General features: G+C 44.2%; 1 protein-coding gene across 2 annotated transcripts in view; it reads right to left on the bottom strand.

The window, feature by feature from the left end:
• The window catches only part of VGLL4 (vestigial like family member 4), a 350836-nt gene that overhangs the window by 87440 nt on the left and 251201 nt on the right, over positions 1-12195 (bottom strand). The gene's annotated exons all lie outside the window — the stretch shown is intronic.

Consider the following 12195-nt stretch of genomic DNA (forward strand, 5'->3'; position numbering starts at 1 on the left):
ACAGCCCGGTTATTTTAAAGGAGGTACCCAAAGGAGGAAATCAGCATCCCTGATAAATAACAGAGGCAGGCTTGTTTTCACAAATATCTACTTCTTTCTATACATAATAAAGAGCTTTGAATGTGTGTATTAATTGATTAAGCAGACCTTCGTGCCTAAACCATCCAGACCCAACAAGTGAGGATCAGGAGGGAGGCAATTTTCTTTAAAAAATGATAACGAAAGCAAAAAAAAGTCTATAGGACTGAAGACAGTAGCCCACCATCAGAAATGTGGTACTTTGCTAGTAAAATTCCTTGTGAGCATACCCTGGGCCTCCAAATGTGCTCTTTTCCTGGCTGACAGCCAAAGCAGGAAATGAATTGCTCCCCTTGGACAGGCGTCATGTGATGTACTGCCCCCCCCCCCCCCTTAAAAAAAAAAAAGGTGTTATTGCTTTGTTTGTGCAAACATAATACAGGCAATGCAGGGTGGTAAAATGTGTCCTCTGGGCAGAGGTCATATGGGTGACAGTGTAGAAGAGACAGGGGTTGTATTAGTGCTGGAGATCGCCACGGGTCAAGTGGCGGCTCCTCCGCTATGGCAGAGGAGCGTCGCCCTACTGCTTTCAAGCAGTGCTAGAAGCAAAAACATAAAATGATAACCTTCAGGAGCAGGGCAGGAGCGGAGTGGTTTGCCCACTCCTAAGTGTGCACTGACAGTTTGGTCGGCCCTCTGAGGCCACCCAAACCAGTCATGCGCACTTTCCCACTCTCCATTCAGGCTGCATTACAGCCTGCATGGAAAACATGCCCATGCCTCCAGCCCCTGGCTGAGCGCCGACCAATCACAACGCTGCATTGCAGTGCTGTGATTGACTTGGGGGAGGGAGCCTGGCTGCCCGCTTCCTGAAGTCGGAGCAGGAGAGTGTTATAGCGTGATTTCTTCCCTTATTTCTTTACATTGAGATTCTCCTTTCGATTCAGCCTGAATGACTGTAGAATGTAGGATGATGTCACGGAATGTTGGAGTGCTTGGTTTTGGTTAGTGTCAGTTGAAGATTGGAGGCCGAGCAGCGGGGAGGCTGCTCCTGGTGGGGCTACTACTGATTACCACCTTACTTACTATCTACCTTCTCTCTACTTACTTGGAACTGGGTATAATAAACTACTTCGTTGGAACCTACTACTCTGCTTACGTTTGGACTTCTTTACTCAGTACAGAGAGCAGGAGCAGAGACGCAGAACCTGGTGGCAGCAAGGTATGCGATTTTAATGTTGTGCTCCCTCCTGCAATGGTGACCCCCCTGTGCCCCTCCCCCACCCACGAGCCATGCCAGCCGCAACTGCAAGGGTCCATGTCTCAGTTTCTTTATAAGGTGCACTACTCTACCACTAATCGTGGTTCAAAAGGAGCAAAGATGGAAACTGTAGGGAGAGATATGCAACAGAGGGGTTACATTTGGCACATGATGACTGTTGTACATAGCCCCATCAGGTTTTGGATAAGATTTGCGCTTCACTAAACCAAAAACCAAACATGTAAAAGGCTTTTTTTCCATACATACTCAATAAAAAAAACTCCACTCGTCTACAGACCCTGGTCACATGTGGTCAGTGGCGAAACATGCAATGTGCAGGCAGTCACCTGTCTCCGTCAGCGTTGCCGACGCTCATCCTACCTTGCAGTTCCAGGGTGTCATGCCACTTTCACTCAGCTAGCTCTGAAAATTCACTGGGCTCATCACCACATCTCTCCTCCATCTAACACTGACCTACACTTGTTGCTAAATCATGCTTTCTCCCCACGGTCACGATGCCATATCACCTTCCTGATCACAGAAGGGTGGAGGTTTCGCTCCGATCAACCAATTCCCCAAAAAACGTTTGGATTAACTTGTGCTTAGTGTACCTCATTCTGAGCAAAACCACTCAGCCGTGAGAATCTCCTCTACTGTGTTGCAGAACATTTTGATCAATTCAACATTACTTCTGACCTTGTATTCTCTGGAAGAGGATAATAGTAAATAAGTAAAAAAATTCTCAAAATGGTTGTAGATGGAATTTCTCAGTGCTAGTGAATTTGCAACTGAATTTTACCAAAAATAAACTTAGTTTGTGTCTTCAAATTATATGCCACATATGGTTGCAGGGGAAATTCAAATGACTGCTGCTCAGGGTATAATAATACATATATGTAAAGCGCCAACATATCACCCCTTAAGGTTTCAAGGCACTGGGGTAGTCGGGGAGATTAAGTGAGCTATTACCCAGAGTCACATGATACTGCGCTGAGCTGCCGCCGCGATCAAACCACGAGCCCCGCGCTCCAGAGTCCGCTGCTCAGGCCTCTGCCACACCTCTCTTGTAAGGGTAGCCTTACATTCGCTCCCTTTCCCTTATAACGGATCGGCCTGTTTGGTATGGTCTGTCCACGACTAAACAACCCAGATGGTCATGGAGAGATGCTAAAGTGAAAGGCCAGCCACGAAAACTGTTGGGATGCTGCAGCGTTACGCCCTTTACCCTGTAAACTCCATCGCAGACCCAATTTGAGGAGTAAATGGTGCCACGCCCCGATATGAAATTATGGGCTGCAGTGTTTTTTGTGTTTTCTGCCAAGTGCCCATCTTCCTTTGGCATACCTCGAAGTGCAAGTCCATCCCTCAGCTTTGCAAGCCTTTTAGGTAATCTTTTAGACTGATTGGTACTTGAACAATGGCAAGCCAGCAACCAAGACCTCACAAAAAAAAAAACAATCTGTAGGAGGGGGCAGGTTTCCGGATGTGACGAAAGACTGCAAGTTACTAAACTGCTTAACAAATTGATTGGCATGTTGGGAATGGATGAGACAATCAAACTCTTCTCAGTACAGCCCTTAACTGCAGGGATTGGCCCGCTCTGGAATCTGAGACTAAAGCCAGGGGGTCACTGAAATTATGTGTGCTGCATAATCTACAGATTTTAACAAAAAAAATTGTTTCTTATTCGCATGGACCAAAAGTTACTAAAAACTTGGAGATACGTGTTGCAGCATAGTGGAAAAACCTTCACAAAGGTTGACTGATCACATTTTGGTTGCTCATTGATGTATTTGGATGTTGAATTGGGTACTAATCAGGTGAAAACTTTATCAAGACAGTGTTCACATGTGTACAAATGACAAAATAATGAAGTAATACTATTGAAAATGTGCTGTATTACGCTAAATAATTTGGCTTTCATTGGCACATAATTTAGTCAACCGTGCCGCATTATTCTAGTGGCTCTGAATATAGTTAATTTCAAACACTGTCCACCATTAGAGAACGAAAGGGGAGGGAGTGATGGGGTGCCAGCCCTGGCAAACTCATGTGACGATAACACTCAGATCTTCCACAGTGAACCTTCTTAAGCCTTCCACCTTCAGATACAAAACCAAGGGAGGGAAGTCCCTTTTATGAACAAAAGCATGGAATCTCAGGCGCGCACACCTAATTCAGAAAATCACTGAAAACCTGGATATGCATTCTGATCCCCACTTGTATAAACAGGATCATTTCTCGTACCTACTCATTCACCTTTGCCTCTTCCGCATAGCGCCAGGATGCTCCCTCCGGAGCGACAGCTGCGCTTTACAAATATTTTTTGATAGTTTTATTGATTTTAGACATGGTAAAAGGAACCAGCGATATAGCACAGTACAGTAAGAAGAAGAAATCCCGCATTTGGTTCGATGGTAAACGCTTATAACTCATGGCCTCGAAAGGTCCCAGGTAGTAGGGGCAGTCAAAGCGAAACAAAGTCAAGCCACTAGACCCATCCATTTGCCCCACACCTTACGGGCTTTACAAATATTGAAATCAAATCGAACATCCCTAGTTATGGAGTCAGCCAATAACGCCTCTTATTGTCCCCTGAACACCCTTCCCTTAGTAATACATGACATGATCCCAACAATGCCTGCTGTGTTTAATCTCATATACTCCAACAGCCTTGTGTGCCACTGCCGATAAGAACACTCGATTTTACTGGACTTTCAGTTACTGCTTCGATTCTCACATGGGTTCTTTTAAGGTTTATGACACTGCATGCCCAACACACACACGTGCACACACACACACACACACACACACACACACACACACACACACACACACACACAATGATCAGGCAGATATAAAGGTAGGATTCACACCTGTCCGTGATCTTTCACCCAACGCTCTTCTCCAACCGTGCACTACAAAGTGAGCAGTTACTTACTAGACCAACTGGAAAGCTCTTTGAGGTCTCAACAAGTTTCAGGAAAGCGCTATAGAAATGATACAGTGCCGAGAAATACCGCACTGAAAACCTGACGACTTAAGAGGGGACAGGCCTGTGCCAGAACATCTACAGTTCATTCATAACCCCATAAACGTGAAGTTAATGTATTTAAATGTCTATTTTACAGGAGAACGACAAGAAGGAGTCTATTTTAACGGTAGGGGAAAACTACCCAACCAACATCCTGAAAGTTTACCAGTAAAAATAAACACCCAGCCAATATAGTCAGCAAGTATATTTAACGAGCAGAATGTGTGGTGACCGACGGCACCGCAAGCCATGATTTCTTGGAAAGCCCAGGCATTAAATGGAAGTTGTAACTTTCCATCTAGACAACAAATCTGGGCAAATGCCATTTCGAGAAAAACCTGTGCAGTTAGAAATACAGGCAGCAGGCAGGATTTACCTCACATTTTAACAGTGCAGGGTATATAGAGCTTACCTTTCTACTTTTATTTTTGTAATGCACCGAACCCCATCAAGCTTGTTCATGGAGTTTGAAAATGCAATCTTAAATGACAAGTACAACCACACCTACATGAGGATCTAGTTGTAAATATTTTTATATATCTTTTATTTTTATATTTACGTTTTGGGCTTGTGGAAACAAAGATCTATATTTACTAAACATTTAGCGCGAAAGCCCACGCAATGCAAAGAGATAATACGCGACAGAGTGGAGCAAGAGAGCGTCAATCGACTTTTGAGTGCAAAATTAATTTTGCGCCAAGACTATGGTGACAGCAGAGGTGGGCACTTTGCTGAACTAGCATTCCGTGGCGCGAATCCTCTGATAATCGATCCAAAATGGTCTAATGGTGACAGGAAAAAACAGAGAGACCACTAGGATTCAAAGCATAGACAGCTCAATTAAGGACATGCGAGGTAGCATGACTGGGCTTTGCCTGGAATCCTAGCGCTAAATGAAAGGAGGTGCAAACAATGTGCAAAAAGTAAATCACATATTTTTATGCATAATGCATGTAATTTGAAAGGCACCAAAATATAAAATTAACCACCAGTGGTCCATTCTGAGTAAAAATGTGTGAACTGGAGAGCATGTGTAGAGTCCAAAATTCTACGCGCTTGTCTTTGCGCAGGGGCATAAACACCACATCTTGCTTAGGCTCGCACAAACAAGGCATGTTGTCAGTAACTTCACAGTTGTCGATACTGGACTGTGCAATGCTCCGCCATTGCTGCTGGATAAAACTGAGCCCAAGACTGACAACTCTTACATCTTCAACGCACTGCCCAATGCACAAGACATCATCCCTCCAGGGACACTGATGTTGGACAACTGGCTAGAATGAATCCACGGTCCTTTCACTTATGGCCTTGGCTTGGGAGAATGGTAACAAAATTGCCCAGAAAGTCGAGTGAATTGTGCAAGCAAGTGCTAACAATGGAGACACCGCTGCGGTCAGCCAAAGGCTTCCACGCGGGCCACAGGCGGCTCCACCAGCTGGAAGTCATTTTCATCCACTAATAACCTGGCCTGGATTTGAACCAGTGACCTCCAGATGAAACATTCTCCAGCCATAGGCCAAGATGCTTAGTAACCAGCACCTGCCTGCTTTTGGACATCTCCCGCCAAGTGTCTCTTCCTCTGAAGTTTTCCTCAGCGTGTGGGCTTAGGATCATGGAGGTTCAAAGGCGGCTTGGTGTTTCTGATGTATGGAGAGCACCTTCCTAACCTGGCTGGTACTGGAGGGATTAACATTAATGATCGGGAGCACAATTTCAAAGGGAGACGGTTGCGTCACTATGGCAACGTTGAACTTTCAAGCGTGGCACAGCACAGGTTAAAAGAATACCTGCGACAATGAGACCCCACATCAACAATGTTTAGACTGACAGGCGTAGGCTGAAGCTATCCACCAGACAGCTTTAGTTTGTCTGAACACGCCTCAACATCTGAGCAGCTCTTAGGGAGGTCCTGATGAAACAGGCTTTGTCCACGAGCCACAAACTCGACTCTACACCAGACATTGTGTCTGGAAATGTCAATAGGTATCACCTTTGGGACCGATTGCCTTTACTACTGCTTTTTAGCTATGCAGTACAGCTTCGGCAAGAGGCTGGCAGCATGAAAAGTTAATAAAGGAAAAGATGTGATTAAGCAGCCGCATATTATTTTTCTAATTTACTGATTCGAGATTGATGGGTTAATAATAAGAGAAGAAAAATGTAAAAAACCAAAAAAAGTAGCACAAAAACACTTTTCTGGCACATTGACAGGTAGAACTTTGCTGACTGGTCCTCTCAAACAAATGACACATTTATTAAAATAAAACAAAAAAAATCTCAGCTTGGGGGTAAAACAACGGAGTTCGGGAGGATAGGAGTGGTAGCAGGGAAGCAACAGGGATAGGACTGGTGGGAGACTAAAACTAGAACTCGAAAGGGAAGCACTCAAACAAGAAATGAATGCAGGTGGGGATGATACAAGGGCAAGAACAACTTGGATGGGGTGGGGGAAAGCAAAGAGGTGAAAGAGATGAAGACACAGCTGAAAGGGGAAGACAAATACACAAGGCAGACAGCTAGAAACACATGCACTCTAGTGGTGTGATTAGGCAAAAAGAAAAGAGTAGTATATAAAAAGTTAGTAGTGGAAGGCCAAGAGTAAAAGAGGCCATGCTCCAAGGTAAGGACAAATACAAGAAGAGTAAGGAAAGCCCACTTTAGCTAACACATAAAAAGCAATCAAATAGGAGTGATAATAAAGACAGCCAAAGCTAAGCAATGGCGGAGCACTAAGCAACTTCAAGCTGACAATAGGTGTGTCGCAAACAGGCAGCATGCGCTGGCTGGTAGGCGAGACCTGCTGGTACCTTTGCTAAAACAACAACAAAAAACCTGTATTCCACTCACCATAATGTTATTTTTTTGTAACTAATTTGGCTCACATCTTTTCTATGGAACATTCCGCTTCTTTTTTCACGTTAATGGACAAGTTCAACTATGCAGAACTCTTTACGATCACATTAAAGCGCATTGCAAGCCAGAGTTAACACTGACCACCGACTGGGTTTACTCTGAGACAGCACAGCAAGCTAAGTTTCGAAAGACCAGATTCTTCTACACAAGGGTCGGTTTGGACAGAGAGCCATGGGCTTCCCAATTCATATGAACTGCCGATCCTTTGCTTTGAGGGTTCGGTGGCCGTGACTTTTGATATTGCTAGCCTGACACTGGTATGAAAGCAGTTAATGTAATGATGACACAGTGGGTGTTGGTTTCCCCCACTGTCACGTAATTATGGCCAGGTAGGCCCAGGCGTTCTGGATAACCTTCAATATGTACCCCTAAATAGATTAAATGACAGTCTGAAAACCTAGACGGGTTAAAATTAGAGTATGCCTAGAAAAAGAAGCCAGACATGAATAAGTGCTTCATTAAAAGTGGTGACAAGGGTATCTTAATTACTGTAGTCATCTTAAACATTGAACTACATTAGTGCAAATGAAACTCGCTGTCTTTTATAGCATTGCAGACCGCATACACAAAGACTGAAACACGTATTCGGAATCAACAATGTTGCCTCTGGGTTTTACTGTTTAGGCAAACAATCTCTTCTACCAACAAACAATCTCTTCTACCAACCATATGACTACCGGACATTGTTTTTTTAAACCCATAGGTGGACCACTTTACCTCTAAAGAACTAATTTTGTTTTATGTGGGTTCTTGACAACCGTGGAACATGGGGGGCTAGTGGGTCGAGGGTAAGGCTGGCTTGATGAGTGAGGCTGCTACGAACTTAATAGCCAACATGCTTGATGGAGTGGGTTAAGTTTTCAGCCCGTACAAATTCTAAACAGACAAGATGATGGACGGAGTGCTGAAACTTTTCAACCACTCACCCCAAGTCAAGAGATCTGGGTTTAACACATCTTTCTTTAGCTCACTTCGCTACTCCAGTTTGTACCCTGCCATATGAAAATCAATCTTGACCTTGCTCCTCGTGGGAACAGTCCAGCCCGAATTGCCAAGCCAGGACCCCTCTGGACCAGAAACAAGCATGCTGAGACCGGTCTAGGGGTATCACGCCTCATCAGTCAGGCTAGCTTGAATCCAGTGGCAAAAAGAGCAGGGTCAAGATTGATTTACATATGGTTGGGTCCAAATTGGAATGGCATAGTGAGCAAAAAACAATCGATTTAGCCCCAGATCTCTGCACTGGGAGTGAATGTTTGACATTGTTCAGCATTCTGTCCATCAATTGTTCTTTTTGCATTTGCTTTCCAATTCAAAATCAAGAGAGGGAAATCAAATTAGAAATAATTCTTTAGTGCTGAACTTGGGGTATTGAGTGATCTTCTCCCAAAATGAATGTCTGTGGCTCAATAGTCTTTCCTCTTAGAGAGGGTATTTTTCATGCACCTGCTTAATCATTCACGGGATGATCAGCCACAGATACTCAGCTTATGAAAGTAGTGACATGGTTGTGGTAATGGTCCATCACTGCTGAGGGACGTTAGCCTCAGCACATCATTGCCTAGCAAACTGGGTTTAGGTCCTGTACACTTTGCGTTGTAGGTTTATGTCCAACCATTCAATTGTGCACAAGTATCTATCAAAAAATGCAATACAAATTTTATAATAAAGTCATCAGCTTTGGTCTCTTATGCCTGAAACCCTAAAGTACCAATACAATTCCCATATATTAGCTGCTGCCACCAGAAAAGGGCATCTCAGATCACCTGACGGACCTGGAAATGGAACGAACATTTGCCAAATCCTCATCTTTTTCCATTTACTCCAGGTTATCAACCCTACTGTGCATCTTAATGTTAAATGCAAGCTGGCACACCACACTTTCTGGTTGTTCTGCACCACGGATCATTAGCCGAGCATTGTCTTACTTAAGTCAAAATGGTTTGTAATCAAATACATTTACTAACTTTATAAATCCCAGAGGATACACGTTAAAATATCACAAAAATATATGGCAAGCAAAAAACCCCACATTTTTTCAGAATACCACGTTAGTTAGTGCCTGCTTTTTTTTTTTAACCAAGAAATGCGTCTTCCTACATTTTTTTTCTCTTAATGGTGGAGATGCCTTTAAGCACTTTTCTTTAATTCCTCCTATGTTTCACTAAAACACATATAATCACAAGTACTCAATTTTGTGGGGGGTTATTTTTACGAGGGTTTTGCCCCATTTTTTGCGATCACTTCCAAACTCAAAGCTGCTCAGCTTGCTGATGGAAGAGCTCGCATGCAGAAAGCTACCGTAAGCATTCCTGAAAGACACCCAGGTCATATCTATCTTCTTCTGGTCCTGTTTCATAGCTAGGAAGGAAGCCACCTGCTAAAACACCGCTGCCATTGATCCCGATGAGAGCCAAGATATCTTACCACACCCACACCGTCAGTGAAAATCTCCATTTCTGTGTTGTCAATTGAAAGACCTACTTTCCACTTTCTAAGCTAGTTTGGTTTTATGGCTACAGTATCAGTTGACCATCCTGCTAATGTTACAGTTCCAATGCATGCTACTGGATGTACGTTCAACTCTTATTTTTAAGCTGCTATTTGCCGGCATCTTTGAAAGCAATGTTTTTATGTAGCGCTACATAGCGCAGAGTGGTGGTTTAAGTGCTGCAAATAAATTACACAATGAAAAGTTCCTTCATTTAGTTCCATCAGACGGATGAAGGTTATCAGCCTTGTTCTGAAAGTGGAGGAGCAAGCCCTATGATGAAGCATGGCACTCAGCCGGGTGTGCGAGGGCCCCAGTTCCCTGTCTCCACACCACAGGGTCAGGGTGACAGACCGACCCAGTCCTCCTTTCCTCCTACTTTTCTCCCCAAGGAACTGCATACCGATTCTGCTTGCTTCAAACTTGCAGCCACGGCATGTCTTAGCGCCGAAGTTCAAGTCACTGAGCTTTCCTGATGGCGAAACTCTATGACAATATGCAAAAACACACACTAATCAAAATGGAATGTTGTTCCTATTATTGTGTTCCATTTCTTTATTTGAAGTAGACAGCTATGGGTGTACTGCCCAATTTAATGAAAAGAGTTGGGGTCCAGTCGGTCGTCAGCCTTACCAGTTGTAGATTACTTCAATCAACTACTTAGAGGAACAACATTTTGCAAAGCTAGGTAGCTAAACAAAAGTTGTTCATCGGACTATTTTTCTATTGAGTGGCGGACAATTAATTTTGCAGGGACAGTACTAACTCAAACAATTTGTGAGACCTATTAAACTAGGCTGGGAAAGAAGTCGTTAACAACAGGGAATAAAATGGAAACTAATGTAGAGAGGCCCAGTCTGAGTTACACAGACAAAAAGATTTATCGTCTTTAAACTTAATTTTCCCCCAGGAACTAAACAGAGATGTAAAACCACAGCTCAGACTCGCACATAAAATGCGGTGTTTTACAGACAGGGCTCTTTCTCTCCGCCTGCCTAAACTCTATGGCAACCGGTCTGGGGTCATCCGTGGAAAACAAAGAGGAAAAAAAAGTCATGTAAAAACAACCATCTTGTCACACAATTCCATTGCAGATCTCGAGAATTCTGTCCATCGACGCCCACTGGATTAGTTTTGACACAAAGGGCATTCTGCACACCGGTTGTGTGTTTTCATTAACACGACCCTTAAGGGGGCGGGGCGAGACCTGCCGGTGCCTGTCGCAACCACCCGGCTCATTCCTTCCTCCGAAAGCCTTTTATCAGATCTTGGGCACGTGATAAAACGCAGGCCTCCTACTACCAGATAAAAATATGACGTCCTGTCTGCCTCAAGCACAGGGCCTACAAACACACACGTACAGCTTACAAGCATGATTGCACACAGGCTTAAACCGCTTGCAAGCTCGACAGCACAAGCTCCTTTCAACCACTTCCCGAACAGGACGTCAAACACAGCTCCCAGGAAATGTATTTATTTATGGAAGGAAAACTGTATGTCTTTGCAGTGCCTGACGACAACTTTCGCTTTGGATTCAAGACCACAATCTAAGGTGATAAGAATAACAAACCTGTCAATCACCCAAATATGGCGAGTAACACATTTACCATCACTGAAGGTTCTCACAGATTCTACAAACGCCACACTGTATCGAAAAGATGCTGCAAAGTCGGGGCGGGTCAGCTCAACAGGCTCTGTCCAAGGAAATATACCCAACAGTCCAGGCTTGAATGCCCACTATGTCGGAAATGTGTCTGGGCGAGTTAAACACTCGCCTGAGGCCTGTTCACAGCTCACGACCTCCGTGCAGTATAAAGCGCTACATACTGCAGGGTACTCGGGTCATTGATCAATTGCACAGGGCGGGTATGGTATTAGTTACTGCCACGTGGGTTTGTTGCATCCACTGAGGAGCATTGCCGATCACAGCGGTTGGCTGAGTGCCTAGAGGGATCTCAGTTGAAATAAGTTGGCATTTTCACCCAAACAAGGTGGACATCTCTTGCCTTTTCCACAGGACTTGGATATTACAATGACCACCAGTAAAAAAAAAAAGTCCCATAAGCCAAGCTGCATACACTTGCTTCACTGTCACAAATAGACCAGCCTGAGATTCATCTGTTGGTCTGTCTATTCCTGAGTTCGCTTAGCCCTGTGGCATGACGTGGAATAAAACGTGGTCACCCAACAGCTAGCGGTCCTCACAAGTTTGACCCTAGCCTCTTCTGGCGAGTGGCATGGCCACCTCGCAGTCATCCTTCGATGACCCTTATGCAGGATGCAATGCCACCCCATCTTAGGAGAACTCCTCCCATGTAAGTGTTTGGTATGCTGACCCTCTAATAAAAGGTGCTTATACTCAAAATGTGTGGCCCATACCCTCGAAAACGTAAAAAAACACCCATTCTCTTCAATTCCTACGCATGGTCATGACTGACAGTGGTTTGTGATAGTTCGATCGGGGCGGCTCCATTTTAC

This window comes from Triturus cristatus, chromosome 9 (genome assembly GCF_964204655.1).
Source record: "Triturus cristatus chromosome 9, aTriCri1.1, whole genome shotgun sequence".
Lineage (NCBI taxonomy): Eukaryota > Metazoa > Chordata > Amphibia > Caudata > Salamandridae > Triturus > Triturus cristatus.